Raw genomic sequence first — 14,690 nt, forward strand, 5'->3', positions numbered from 1 at the left:
GTTTTCTTATGTAAATTTTGAAACGCATTTGCAGCATTTTCAGACTAATTAGTGAGAGAAGCTGGTGTATTAAACACCTTTTGTTTTCTTATTTTATTTTACAAGAAAGCAACATTATTTTTCTACTGACACATTAATGTTGGGTGATTTTTTTTTACAATATTCAAACTGTTACTTTTTTTCAGTGCCAGCAGTATGCGCTGTTATCAACACCAGTTTTTTAACAACTAAAGAGATCTTGAGCTTTTCACTTTGATACCGAACAGAACAAATCATCTCATGATCAGGCCAAAGTAGTTAGAGCTGCATTTAGGAAATCGCTATTAATCATGTTACTTTAATTCAGAAATGACCAAACAAGATTTTTTGTTTTTGAGAGACTCAAATCACATTTTGTAAAGTGTGAAAGTATTTAAGTTGGTTGTTGAATCATTGCTCCAGTGTTTGAAAAAAAAAAAAAAAAAATCCAATTGCATCATCAACAGCATAAATGTATATGACACTGGCATCCATGAAAGGTGTCCATGTAGAACTATATAAATTGTGAACTTTCAGTGACAGTTTTAAAGAAATGAATAGCAAAACCAAACGAGTGAAGGTAGTTTTTCAAATTACCTCAAGAATTTCTTTCAAAGCGTACAAATGATTCCTCTTTAAAAGCACATAATAATGCTTCTCTTTCATAAAATTAGAAATACAACGCTGAAGATGTGAAAGAATGAAACCTTGAAATAAGTTAGATTGTTTGCTTATTTCAACAAATAACATGCCATTTTAACCACTATTTTACTGTGGGCTTTCATGGTAATACAATGTTAATTGAAACGCATGACTTTCCAGTTAAGATATGCTGAAAGCAAAGGTTGAGAAGTTTGTATTATGGAGCTGGACTGGTGAATGATGTTTTAATCTTTGAAACCACCTGAGACTTACAGTATTTTTGCACTTTTAAAACAGCCCCGCTTTTAAGGCAGGTAGGTTTTGGAAGTAACAAAAAATTTCTGTTTCACTTAATGTAAGAAATAAAAACTTTTTGAGAACCATAAGATATTATTGGACATTTTAATGTAGCAATAATTAAGTGTGTTGCTCTTTTTTATATTTAAAAAGAACAACTTTTCCTATTTTTATGTACTCTCCTTATTTCAAAGATTACTGATGAATTTGATGAGCTCAAAAAGATTCTGCCCCAACATAAAGTAACTATTTGTTAATCAGACTGCTGGAAAGATGACCTGAAATACGAAAAGCTTCACAAAACAAATGCATTTGTTGGTTTCCTACTGTTTCAACTAAGACCTTATGATTAAAATTTTAGCAATGACTAGGTCGATCATTGATACAATTTTTTTTTATTTTTTACCCTCAAGAGTTTTTGCCACTCTTAGTAAATGACCTGTCCTGCTTTCTCACGCTCTAAAGAACTCATGTAGATATAATCAAACTTGGCTGATGTTATTAATGACTTTAGGGGAAAGGAGATTACTTTCTTCCACCCACCCCCAGCCCTGACAGCTGTATTCCTGTGAGACTCTCTTAAACAAAACACAGAGTTCACATCACTCTGTGGCTTTGTGTACAATTGTTTGTCAAAGTCAGGAAGGGGGAAAAAAAAAGACTGATGTTGACAAGTTCTTTAAAAAGAGAAAATGATGAAAGAGCAATTAATTAAAAGCAAGACTAGGACATTCACTGATCTCTTTCGCAACGTCGAAAGCAATAGTTTAACAGAATCCGAATTTAAAACCATTTTAGCGTCAAAACAATGTTCCTGACAGAAAACTCTTATGGCTGTTGCTCTCTCTAATTAGTTTGGAGACAAAAACTGTGTCTCTCGGAGCCCAGCAGCTCGAAGCTAATCATCCACAAGTGCAACGTGGATCATGACCAAGCATCAGTATGCAAACTACTCACATTTATAACTGCATTTGAGATTTTGCTGTACATTTCCTTTTCCAGGCAATTGGATAATCTCCACAGTAATATTGTAAAATCACCTGCTGCAGAAGGCAGATAGAAAAACACATCATTTCACAGCCAATGGTGTGATGAGGAAGTGAGACAGAAACTTCGTTTTATAATGCATGTTTTGTATCCTCTGACACAGTAAGATGTGTAATTTTTCAGGTCTTTTAATATTTTAACTGAAATAAACAAATTTATGTGAAAAATACCAGTTTTACCCATATGCAATAATATTTTAGCACATACAAAATATTTCACAAGGGTATTAGCAACTGACTGATGACTAATAACTAACAACTCTGAGATCCTGTGTCAGATCTGGTCATAGATTTTTTTTTTTTTTTGTCTCGAGAAGACATGACTTTCAGTATGACTTAAAGTTCACAGTATGACATTAAGTCATACTCCGGAAACTACATATAGACTTTCATATATTTGATACCCGTGACAAAATTGTGAAAAATGTCACACTAATTCGGGAATATTTTTTTTTATTCCTTCCATAACAATCTCTGGATGTAAAATGTCAGGAGTACAATAAATCAATAAAATTGTTTCTCCTATGTTCATGTGATTTTAGCCATAATTGTATTACAAGAACTAACACACGTGGCACATTTGCATAATCTCTTTAGCTTAAACCAAATTACAGTGAGTTATGATTGAACTGAATACAGGAGTAACTGCTTCCTCTACATGTATCTTTTTCCTGCTTGCTTCCTTTCACTTGCAATGTCTCCTGTATTTACAATTTAACCCAACATGGGTAGGAAGCTGAAAATTTTAGCAGTACGAGCAAACTGCACTGTTGATCCATTAAAGAAGGTAACTTGAATAATTGGTTTTCAATTTTCATCCGTTCTAAGGCAGAAATATGTGTAAATTAGAGGAAGTTTCCAAAACAGAAGGAAAATAGATGTTGAACGCCTGTCAACATGATGGAGTTAAGAAATGAGTTTAGCCTGTTTTAGTGGAAATTTGAAAGGACTCCAGATGACAAGAAATAGGAGAGATGAATTAACTTAACTGAGAATTCTGTCTACATATAAATATCTGGTTTATCCAGAAAACAAACAACGAGAACGAGGAACAAACACAATGTAGAATACCAACAACAATTTTCTGGCATAGAAAGATGGAGATTAAGAGAACAGATACTGCTGAAAAACAGAACATATGCAATAATGTGCATACCCAGCACAGACGAAAAAGTTATGTGTGATAAAGAATTCTAAAATATTGCGAAATGATTTCTATTGTTTAAAGTATATTCAACCTCCTGTGAATATTCAAGGGCACATTAGGATAACGAACAAAAGGAAATCACATTCGATACTCATGTATTGTCCTTTACACTCTGTATATCACATAGAAGTCCTGGGATATTTATAAATACTGTTGATGCACATCTTCATATTTGTCCTGCTCAGGATGTGCTAGCACAGATCCACGGAAGCAAACTGTGAAGTAAGTGGTCAGTAACCCTTGAGCACTCATATTTATCTGTACCTTCAGCACAAGCTAACTAGCTCCCCGAGTCTCACCGCAATTTAGCCAAGTCCTCAAATAATACGTTTACCTACTGCTGTGCGCTGCTAGCTCCCTACATATCTTATTTCCCAGTGCTCTACACTCCCACTTTCTTCCCAAATACTTCACTGCAAACACTACACAATTGCCAATAATGTCTGACCTCCCACTCACGTTGCTTCTGGGTCAAATCATTTCTCTCCTCGGACCTATTTCTATACACAAGATTTGTTGGGTCTGTGCTCCGAGTTGGGGCAATCTGTCCCCATTTTGCGCATCACAACAGTCCAAATAACCTTTTTGATTAGATAAGGTGTAACCAGATCCAGTTATGGCTGAAACTAGTAACACACTTGGAAGGGTTGAAAAAGTGGAAGGAGAAATGAAATATTGTGGAAAATATATTTAGACTCTATGTTTAGGATTCAAAGCAATTTGTGTGATTTCACAGATAAAACATGTATTTGTGTGCATTCTGGGTATGCTGGCCTCTCCACATAATTCTGAGATATGTGTCTGTCATTCACATTATTCACACTCTATGTCTTAGATTTTCTTCTCCAGGAAACAGTATCTATCTGACAGCAGTGTCATTTTCTGTAATGAGGGCATTTCTCATGTGGTTTGACCTAATTATAAAGTGCTGCCAAATTATAGCAAGATTCAAGTGGTGAATGAGGCAGAGAATGTGTCCTTACAGACAATACAGGTGCTTCTCAAATAATTGGAATATCATAAAAATGTCACGTTTTTCATTAATTCAGCTGAAAAAGTAAGACTCAACTACATTATTTCTTCATTGCGCACGCAGTATATTTCTAGTGTAGCTTTTGAGACTTAAACAACCTTTACATTAACCTCATAGTTCTTCATTAAAATGTTTTACTATTGGTCACTAACTGATTTCCTAATTGCAAAGTTTATTTAAAAGATAACTTTGATCCACCAAACAACAGTGAATTTTATTTTTCATGTTTAAGTAACTCAAACGCCCCTGACATTGTCTCTGTTTCAGGAATCAATTCCTGAAACAGGATTCCAAGGTTGTACCTCCTCTAGGTACAACTTCCTGTAGGTTGTAGTTATCCCTGTTGGTTCTGCAACCGTCCATCAATATGCATGGATGCAGCTCTCTGTGAGCAGCCATCTTCTTACCAATTACATCTGGCTTATCTTTTCTTGTAATAAGTGTCAGTTCTTGCCTGTTGTACGGCTATCATGTCAGCATTCATTTCCCATAACTCTACAGTGTATAACATGGCCATAACATAATTATGGTAAAATCTCTTTTTTTAAATTATTATTATTTTTATTTAACTCAGTTGTATGTAATTTTTTTATTTGCTAACAAACTTAATTGTCATTAGCTGTAAGCTACAGTCATCAAAACAACCAAAAATTAATTCTAATAACATTTTATACCATATGATATGACTTTCACTCTTTGGTCTGCATTATTCAAGTAAAATAACTTTCTCTTTACATTAAAGTTACTGATATTTACCAGTGTTGGACAGTAAGTTGCATTTGATTTACCCAGTTCAACTCCTCAGACATCGGACAAATGGAAGCATTGGTCTACGTATAAAAAATCTAAATTTTTAAAGAAATTATGTATGAATAGGAAAACCTCCATGTAAAATAATCTTATTTATGAGTTTGGTACGGCTGTATCCTATTTAATGCCAAGTGCATTCTTTTTCTTATTTTTTTTCCTTTTAGAAGTATTACTTGTAAAACAAACCACTGCTCCACCGTCTTTAATATCGGAGCCAGCAAGAGAAAAATAATCCCTCTATAATCAATAAACTCCAGAGCTTATCAGGAAAAAAAGCAATTTTTATCTTTAAATTTCTGAGAAATTTCATGCCTGGAGGATGAGATAGGGTACAGCAACACTCAGACAAAATAACAAGTAGTCTGCTATCTGAACTATTATTTATTTATTTTTTATTTTTTGCAATATCACCTGTTGTCCTTGTGCCCAGTTGTCACCTCTGGGGGTTTTTCTGTATTCTGTTGTGGATCAGGTCATAGATTTATTTCACTTTATTGCTACTCTACTATTGAGTAGGTACACAATGGAGGTGTAGAAGCTGAAATAACATTTTCCCACAGAAGATGCTGATAATGTGGATAATTTATATGAAACAGAAAGCAATAAGATGAAGCACTGAACTAATTTTACAATCAGCCAGATAAATATTTATTTTTTTACTTTTTTTCGTTCAGGTTCCGCCTCAACCAGCCAATGTCTTATTTAAAATGGAATTGAATTCTAGATGAATAAAAAGACTTTCAGATGTGGGTTAGAGGTTCACTGTTTTGATGAAACCCCACGTGGCCTGGATTTCAACAGAGGCTGCATGTTACACCAGTGATATTCTGACATATTCTGATCAAAAATGATGACAGAGGAGTCAAAAGAAGAAGAAAAAAACAGCTGTTGAGGCTTAACGTGATGAAAAGAATCTCAAAAACTGAATTTTAAAAATCTGTGCCTGTGTGAATCAACAACAGATAGAAAGATGGCAATTGGACGAGATTCTGACAGGTTTTTTACTCTTTAGAAGTTTGGTTCTATTTAATATTTCATGTGTAGGTACATGTAAGGCAGTAAACACTTATAGCCAAATCTAATATATGGCCCCATCTTAGAATAGAATAGAATAGAATAGAATAGAATAGAGATAAGCATTGTTGTCACTCAGTTGGAAAATTTTGGTCTATCTCACGTAACATATTTTGTCATCCCAGACATACCATATAGAAACGTTGGTTGCTCACATTTGACAGGACACTTTTCTGGCTTCAGTGGTCTTTATTTAACCGTGGTCAGACAGGAAAATGGGTTGTGAGAGAGGAGGAAAAGGTCAACAGGTCAGGACTCGGGCCTCTGGCTTTACCCCTTCGCCATCGGCATGCCCAAGGCAGATTTTCTTTACAATTGTGTGATTCACTTTATTAAATCAAGACTGTATCCAACCTCAAAGTTTACAGATCACATTGCAGTAATAGTAACTTGTATTTTTACTGTACTGGTCGTTTTGGATCATTAGATTTAAATACTTGGGGTCAATCAGAGACTAAGCTTTCAAGGAAACACCACACTGATACACCTTTTAAGCATTTTAATATCAGAACTGACTTAACCAACCATGCAGTAAAAGATGTAAAACAACAAGACATGTTGAAAAAAAATGTCATTTCCTTACCACCAGCAAATTAAATTAAACTGTGTGAAACACAGACCAGGATACAACTGTGGTAATCATTAATATATAAACTAAAGAGAAGGGAAGAAGTAGGGCAAGAACTGAGCCTTTGGATACATCTGTATTGAGTTTTAGAAATTAAGATTTCTAGCTGAATACAAGTTCATACTTAAAAGAAATCTTGAACAGAATCTAGGAGCACAACTTCTGTTTTTTATGCCAGAGTTTCAAAAATATGTGTGAAGATTCAAATGTAATTAATACAACTGTGCCAATATTTTGTTCAAACTCCCTTTGCCAACTAAACCTCAACACAACACTGTGTGAATAATGAAGCATTTGTTAAGCATGGTGATAGTAGAGGCATGCTGAGGTTATTTTACTGTCAGCTGCACAGATGCACTGCAAAGGGTGGAATAATGAAGCACCTCAGCGTAACATCTGATTCAATGGTGCCTAAAAGTGATGCCAAATAAAAATAAAAATAAAAAATTAGTTATGTTTTTCACATTTACATGTTCAACTACAAATTAAAGACATAATATTTTAATGGAATGTACAAAGCAGTGTTTTTGTGGAGAAGAGATCTATAAATTCGGATTAAATATGGTTTCCGTATTTAAGGAAAGGAATTCTATTTCTGAATGATTTTTTTTCCTATAGAGAGTTTTGAGGTTACGCTTTGAAAACTCTTACTGTCTATCGAATGGATGCACCAAGGTCTGCTTTTGAAAGTGACTGGATGTTTTGGTGTTCTTGTCTAACATCTCATTAAAATGAAAGCAAAAAATGTGCCAATGAATTATTTGTCCTCTACTTATAATCTGTTATTATATTCCATATTAAGAACATTTGTATTTCTCAGCACCTTTTTAAATCATTGCAATAAACCGTTTCCCTTGTTTATTTCTTTTAAAATGTGCATTAACTAATGTGTGCCTGAGGGCCTCATTTGTGCGATGATCTGTGTTCAGAGCTGCACAAAAACCTTTGAAGGGCTGCAAAACCCTTCCAATGGTGGCACCTTTGACGACACAGATCCACTTGGTGGAAACACTGGGCGCTCCAACAGGACAATGATCCCGCATCAGATCAAATTTTGGAAGAGCAGGCTAGCATTGACCTTCTTGAATGGGTTTTATCCCTAAAATGTAGGAGCAATGGATAATAAAGCAGCACCATGACAGGAAGCCAACCAATTCAATTAATCCTTTCTGCCGAGAAGAATTGTCACATATTGCAACTCTAACAGTCTGCAAAAAACTCATGGTGCCGAGGTTTAGCTTGCTAAGAGATACCTAACTAAAAATGTATTAGAGATTAGATGTATAATCCACAACAAATCTAAATTGAATTTTTCATATCAAAATTTTAATTGGTTATTTCACCCTGAAAAAAGAAAGAAGTGCCTTGTGTAGCCACTAGCTGTACAGAAAATGACAGAATCTACAATATACAGAACTAATGACAAATAGCACAGAAGCAAACAAGAATGCTTTGCAATAATAATACAAGCAATATGGTTGTGATAACAATGGTAACAAAGGGCAGTTGGCTAATCACTATTATGAAGGTACTTGTCTATAAAGGGAAATACTGAACAAAATTAAAGATAAACTGGATCTTCAGAGCAATGGCCCTGAAAGGTCAAGTGTACGTGCAGGTTATTGGACCAGGGGACAAGTGAATCAGGTCCAAATGTCACACAAATCCATCTTAAAGTTCATCAGAAATGTAAGCATTAAATATAAATGTTAACCTTATGCTGGTGCATGAAGACAAGTCAGATGAAAAAGTCAGAATTTATTAGCATTGATCCAATCTCCTAGAAAGCTAATGGAACTTGTGCAATTGACTTTTTGTATGAAGCAAGACTGATATGGTTTTTAAAGTTTAATGATGAGGAGAGTCATGACAGCAATTAGATTTAGATTGAAATGATAAATCTAATTAATGGATACACACTGTTCATGTACACCCAAAATGCGAACTGCAAGGAACAGGATAAACTGCAAAACCATTAATGTTCATTTTAGTGGTATGGCATATTTGTATGAATTTGTGGATCAACAGAATGACATTATATGAACAGAAGGGCATCTAACATAGAACATACAATTGATAAAATAAATAATGTAAGAGTTTAGTTATTAGTTATCTGTTTACAAAAATGTGGCTTTGTAACGTGTTCAGAACATTTATTTGATTTAGATAGAGTAACCTATCTAAACTCTGTCAAGTATTCCTTACTATATCCAGAGATGTAAGTGATAAGAAAAACTTTTGTGATAAAAAGGAAAAACTATTTTCCTTCCCCGTTCTACTGTACCTTAACATTAATCAAAAACTTACTTTGTTCTATATAAATTGCCCTCTTCTTGGTTTGTGAGATAAATTCTAATTATTTATTGTCTTCAGCATAATGGATATTCATCAAGAAACCATTTTCCACAGAGGAAATCAGTTTGAATAACTCTATAAATTTCAGTCTTGCCCGGATGCAGAAAATCAAATGGAGGAAATGAAGCGCGTTTGCTATTCATCAGCAGGCTGGTTATTTTTAGGTCCAACCTCCAGGTTGCACCAGGTGAAACTTTCAAAATGTGCCTTTTTTCTGTGGATCAATTCAAGCCCTGTACTAAAAAGTGTTGAATTACCAATTTTGCATGCTAGAAAAAAGGCAAAAAGAGCAACTTAGTAAACACTGCCAGGTCTGTTGTAGTGATTTCATATAACAGCATGCAACAGAGTGATTTTTATTTTTTGGGGGGAGGATTCAGCGAGCACAAGAGAATTGCACTTTTCATCTTCTCCAAAAATAAGCACAGACATAACTTGTTGCTGCATGTCATGAGGCCGTCTGTCAGTAAACACAGATGCTTTGCTTCCTGCTGAGAGAGGAAAAAAACATTCAAATCTCTTCACCTAAAAATAACTTGAGAATCCAGAGAGAATTTCCCACCTACTGCTTGGCTTGTGCCGTTGTATGTTTGAATAGACTTTTGATTATTTCTTGTTTTGATGAAACTTCAATTATTCTGACAAGAACTGCCTCCACACTGTGGGACTCCGGTGTTCTGCTTAGTGTCTGTAATATCCACAAAGAAGCCATTCAGAAGAATAATCATATAAACATTAGCCAAGTCAGCAGGTGGCCCAGAGATTATTAATGTCTTTATTTCTGTTTGAGGATGTTCGAGGGGATAAATTATTCTGATGTTTCAAATATTACATTTGACTGAGAATTTATTTATATGATAATGTCATGTTTGTTACATTCATCTTGCCAACTAATGCTCAACTCAAGGAGATTTGTCATATTTTCAAGATTTTATTTTTCTCTTAGCTGCCACAACCACTGAATGGTATGTTCAAAAAAAACTATCCCCGGGTTGGCTTGGAGTTGCACTATTTATAAATATACTGTGCAGAATGTAAATTTGAAACAGGATCCAATAACATGCTAACCATTTATAACTACTATTTAAAAGAAAACAGTCCATAAATGTGAGTGAGTTCAGTGAGCTCTTCCAACAAAGCTTGGACAAGTTTATATTTACCAACGGGTTGCATCACCGCTTCATTCTGCAAAACTCTCACGCATTCCTCACTTACAGGAACTGAGAGGAGCAACTGGTGTAATCAAAGCGAGAGGCTTTGCCCTATCCCTACTTAATGTAACATTTCAGAGATTAAATCATTTGCCTCGTTTTATGCATGTTTTTTAAAGAATAGTAACATTTTAAAAGGTGTGCTATTTATATGATTGCTTTCTTTTTCCACTAACTCTCCAATGATTTGCTGTCTGCTCCTTAATAAAAAAGTTTTTTTCAGTTGCTGTCCATTATTTTATCCTTCAGATCCCTCAACAGTCTCAGACAGCTATTTAATGAAGGCCAAAAGATAGGACTCTCTGTATTGACTGAAATGTTGCAAACCAACAACCAGTGGTTAGAGTATACATTTCTTAAAGGATCTGCACTTATTAAGTGACAATAATGGATGGTACACAGCTTTTGCAATACTGAAAAAAGCCAACAAATACTTATGCTAGTAAAGAAATAAACATCTTTATGTTAGATTTAACAGTTAGAAAGAATCATGAAACATTAAGTACAACAAACAAACAACTAAATATTTTTGAATAACAGCAGCTTGTAGTTGAGAAAATAAATATATATAATCAATTTTTCTAATTTCATGATTCTACCAGTTATGTCTTTGAAGTTTTATTGGCGTTTATGCTCTGAGTTTACATTCGCTTGTATAATTTCTGAGAAACCACCAATGAATATCTTAATGTTATTGAGGCATCAAACTTGCATGTTTCTTATTTTTTTTATTTGATTCTTAACATTCACATTTATTCTATGAAGTATAACAAAATTATATATTGAAGTAAATAGAGTTTAAATATGGCTTCTGCCATATTGAAGGGTTCCTCTTCAGCATGATAACTTTTTATTTTTTATTTTCTACAGTTTTCAATTCATTCATATTTAGAAGACGATCCTGAGATTTATTATGAAAAAGATCACAATGAAACAACTTTGACGGACATGTAATGTCTAAAACAACTGGTGTGCTATGAAAAAAACAGTACTGTGCTGTCCCTTTCTCACAGTGTTATCGCACTCACTGCAGGCCTCACAGCATGCAAGTGTGCTGCTCTCATTTTTTTATCAAACTGTTACAAAAAACAGCAATCAGTGCTCTTGAATGGAAACCATATTTCCCCCTTTGATCAGCACAGCAGTACTAACTGCACCTGTTTGAAAACACATTGTTAAGTGGTATGTCTATTTAGTTACTCCACCAAAATGCTGACCTCTAAACTGATATCCACTCTGATGTTACAGCATTCTGAATCTCAAAGCCAAAAGTAGAAGGGGCAAAGTCTGCAGGTCAAATTTCAGTTCATAAAATACCCATTTTTATGGTGAGTTTCCAGTGAGAAGGATGAAGTCAGAAGACATAATGTCTGGCAGAAACAGCTTGGACATTTAGCAAACTGGCACCCTAAACTAAGGACTTAAAAGCTATCTGGCCAGTCTGTCCCATTTTTCCACAGTACAAAATAACAAAAACAACAAGGTTTCCCCCAGTGTATTATAAGGCTTATGAGATACAGAGAAAGTTGGTATTATGCTGAGAAAGTTGTTTTTATCAAAAAGAAAAATGTACAAGCTTCAAGATGATGTTGTTATAGACAACATTTATTTGTCCACATCCTTCTGAAAATGCCTTCTGTGTCAGATGGCATTTTCTTTAAAAAATAAAAAAAACAAAGGCTGGCAGCACTTTTAAAATATAGATTTGTTCAATTTCTTCAACAATGATCATCAATGAACTGTAGTTCATTGTCTCACTACCATCCTCCTCAGTGTGAACACATCTCTGTAAAGCAATGCTTATCACAGATCCAATTGCTTTTCCAGTTTAAATTACTGCTCACTGCTATTTTGAGTCTTTCTCTGCATAATCTATTTCACTTACTATGTTTTGGTATGTTTGGTTTGCACAGTGGCACAGTTGATAGCACTGTTGCCTTGCAGCAAAAAGGTCCTGGGTTCGAGAAAAGTAAATCAACAAGATATAGAGTCGCTTCAGCTGCTCAACATCGTCTAATGGAAAGATTCCAGTGCATATTATCTCATTAGCCTTTCCCTATTGTCTCATGAGACAAGTGTAAAAATGTCTAAGAAAAGCAGCTGCACCTGCAGGCCTGTTTTCTAAATCATCGCCATCTGAAGCAGCCTCTCTGGATGTTTTAACCTTTCAAGTTGTCTATAGCCTCAGAAGAGATTCTAGCTCAAGGCTCACACCTGCGCACCAACTTAGAACTGGGACAACAACAGCAGCAGCAGGGGCCCCTCAGTCCAACTACTCACAAACACAAAAAAAGTATAGTGAATCACGGGAGGAAGTGGAAACAGATGACAGAAAAAGCAAAAAGTTAACTCCAAACTGACTTCAAACAGCTGGGGAAGGAAAATGCTCCTAACCTCACCATGGTACCACACGGTTTTTTTTTTTGCATGCTGGCAACAGTGCTACCATGGCAGCCATGGAAACGGAGCAGATTTCTTTCCTACTTCATCCCACAGGATTTCTATCTGCCAAAGCTATTCTTTCTGTCTTCTCCTCTCTGTTGTAGTGGTTTTTATGGTTATCTGCTGAAATCCTTTCTCCCATGACAATTATTATCCTAAACCTCTGCATGTATAATATGAACATACAAAAAAGATTTGACTCTCAGATATGAACTATTTTTCAAAAATCGTAGGCCAGAACCATTCTAAAACCTCCTTTCAGCAATTGTTTTATAGTTTCTATAGCTCTCCTCACAGTTCAGTCACAACTACAGTAATGTTATCTCAGTTCCTTCTCTGCCTTTCTAATTGCTTGTTAGTGCACAAGGCTAAAGTGTGCAGCCAATTTGTCATTTTACTCATTTTGCAGTTGCATCATTATCTTTTAATGTGTCTGTAGATCTTTCTCATCAGCCCTTCATTTCACTAAAATATGGCTCAACCTCTAATTAAGGTCAGCTCTCTAAAATTGGAAAAGAAAATGGTTCAAGAAGGGTTAAACCTCTTTAATTCCTGATAAACCTGCTCCTCAGGTCATTATCCACTTTTACAAGTTGGTCATGAATAAATCCATCATACAGCAAGTAAAACTCCAAAACATAGGGTTTCATATTATATTAGATAAAAAAAAGGTTTCTAACAGTTTAGCAGAACCACAGAGTGATAATTTTTATTAATATACTGGCTCTAGATTATGTGTTTATGAACTATTATGCACAGAAAACTCCAGACTAACTAAAGAGAAAGACAGATTCTTTCAGAACTGAGCAAGTATTATTATTATTATTATTATAATCTTCTCCTGCTAGTGTCTAGACAAGGACACTCTTATGAATGAAATTTCAATCTCAATAAGTTATTTTTTCCTGGTTAAATAAACAGGTGTCAGGTTTCATATGTGTCCTCAAATTAAAGCTCATTCCTGTATTTTATCTCCAGCAAAACAAAATTGATTGCAAAATGCAAAACCTGCAGCACAGTCAGTAGTAATCTCCAACAATGAAAATAAATAAACTAAAAAGCAAATGATTACAACATATAGTTTCTCTCTGTGCAGCAACATTTGCAAGGAAATTTATTTAAAGAGTTGAAAGTGTTTTTGTTTTTTGTTTGTTTGTTTTATAGCCAGACACAAATAGGTAATGGATTTTGCTAATGGCGTGTTTCAATAATCACAAAAATTTAATTACAATGCTAATTGGCGTTCTGTGGCTCATGCAGAAGTGGTGGAATCTGGCAGACAAAAGAAAGCTTCTGCTTACTGCTACTAAACTATTTGTGGAAAATATTAAAAATGTTTCATTTTGTGGCATCTATGAATTACTGCTCATATGTGAAGCATACCTGTCAGAGATGCAACAATAGATAATGTTTCCCACAGAGAATTGAGGAGTATTATTGCTACAATAACCGAGAGAAAGAGAGGAAACTGGCATACACACAATCTGACAAGCCTTGTGTTTTATTATTTAAACAAGAAAAGCTGTTATTCGCTGCGGTCAGCACACGCCATCATGTTTAACTTTGAGCCTGGTTCTCCCAGAAGTTGCATCCTTAAGTTTTTACAAAGAAAATACGCTCTCAGTGGACAAGGTGAATTTTTTGAAACACTGCGCAAACTGTGCTGCACTCACACTGATACATTAACACATGAACATTTTCTTCTCTGAGGCTGATTTCAAAGACAACTGCACTCACGGCAGAAGGAGGGGTAGTATTACAGCAACACACTCGAAGACGTCTCCAGAACCATGTTGTTGCTTCTGCTTTATTGACCAACAGCAGATCAACGTGACATGATCTGCTGTTTTTTAGTCAATCGAGCAATTGTATACTTTTCTTTTAAATACAGACAACTTAAAAAGGAACTAAACTAATTCAAAAATAA

At 34.9% G+C, this 14,690-nt stretch overlaps 1 protein-coding gene across 2 annotated transcripts in view; it reads right to left on the bottom strand.

Moving 5' to 3' along the window:
• Nucleotides 1-14,690, bottom strand: part of LOC116713518 (cGMP-dependent protein kinase 1) — a 100,843-nt gene that overhangs the window by 36,210 nt on the left and 49,943 nt on the right. The window lies entirely within an intron of this gene.

This window comes from Xiphophorus hellerii, chromosome 22, assembly GCF_003331165.1.
Source record: "Xiphophorus hellerii strain 12219 chromosome 22, Xiphophorus_hellerii-4.1, whole genome shotgun sequence".
Classification (NCBI taxonomy): Eukaryota; Metazoa; Chordata; class Actinopteri; order Cyprinodontiformes; family Poeciliidae; genus Xiphophorus; species Xiphophorus hellerii.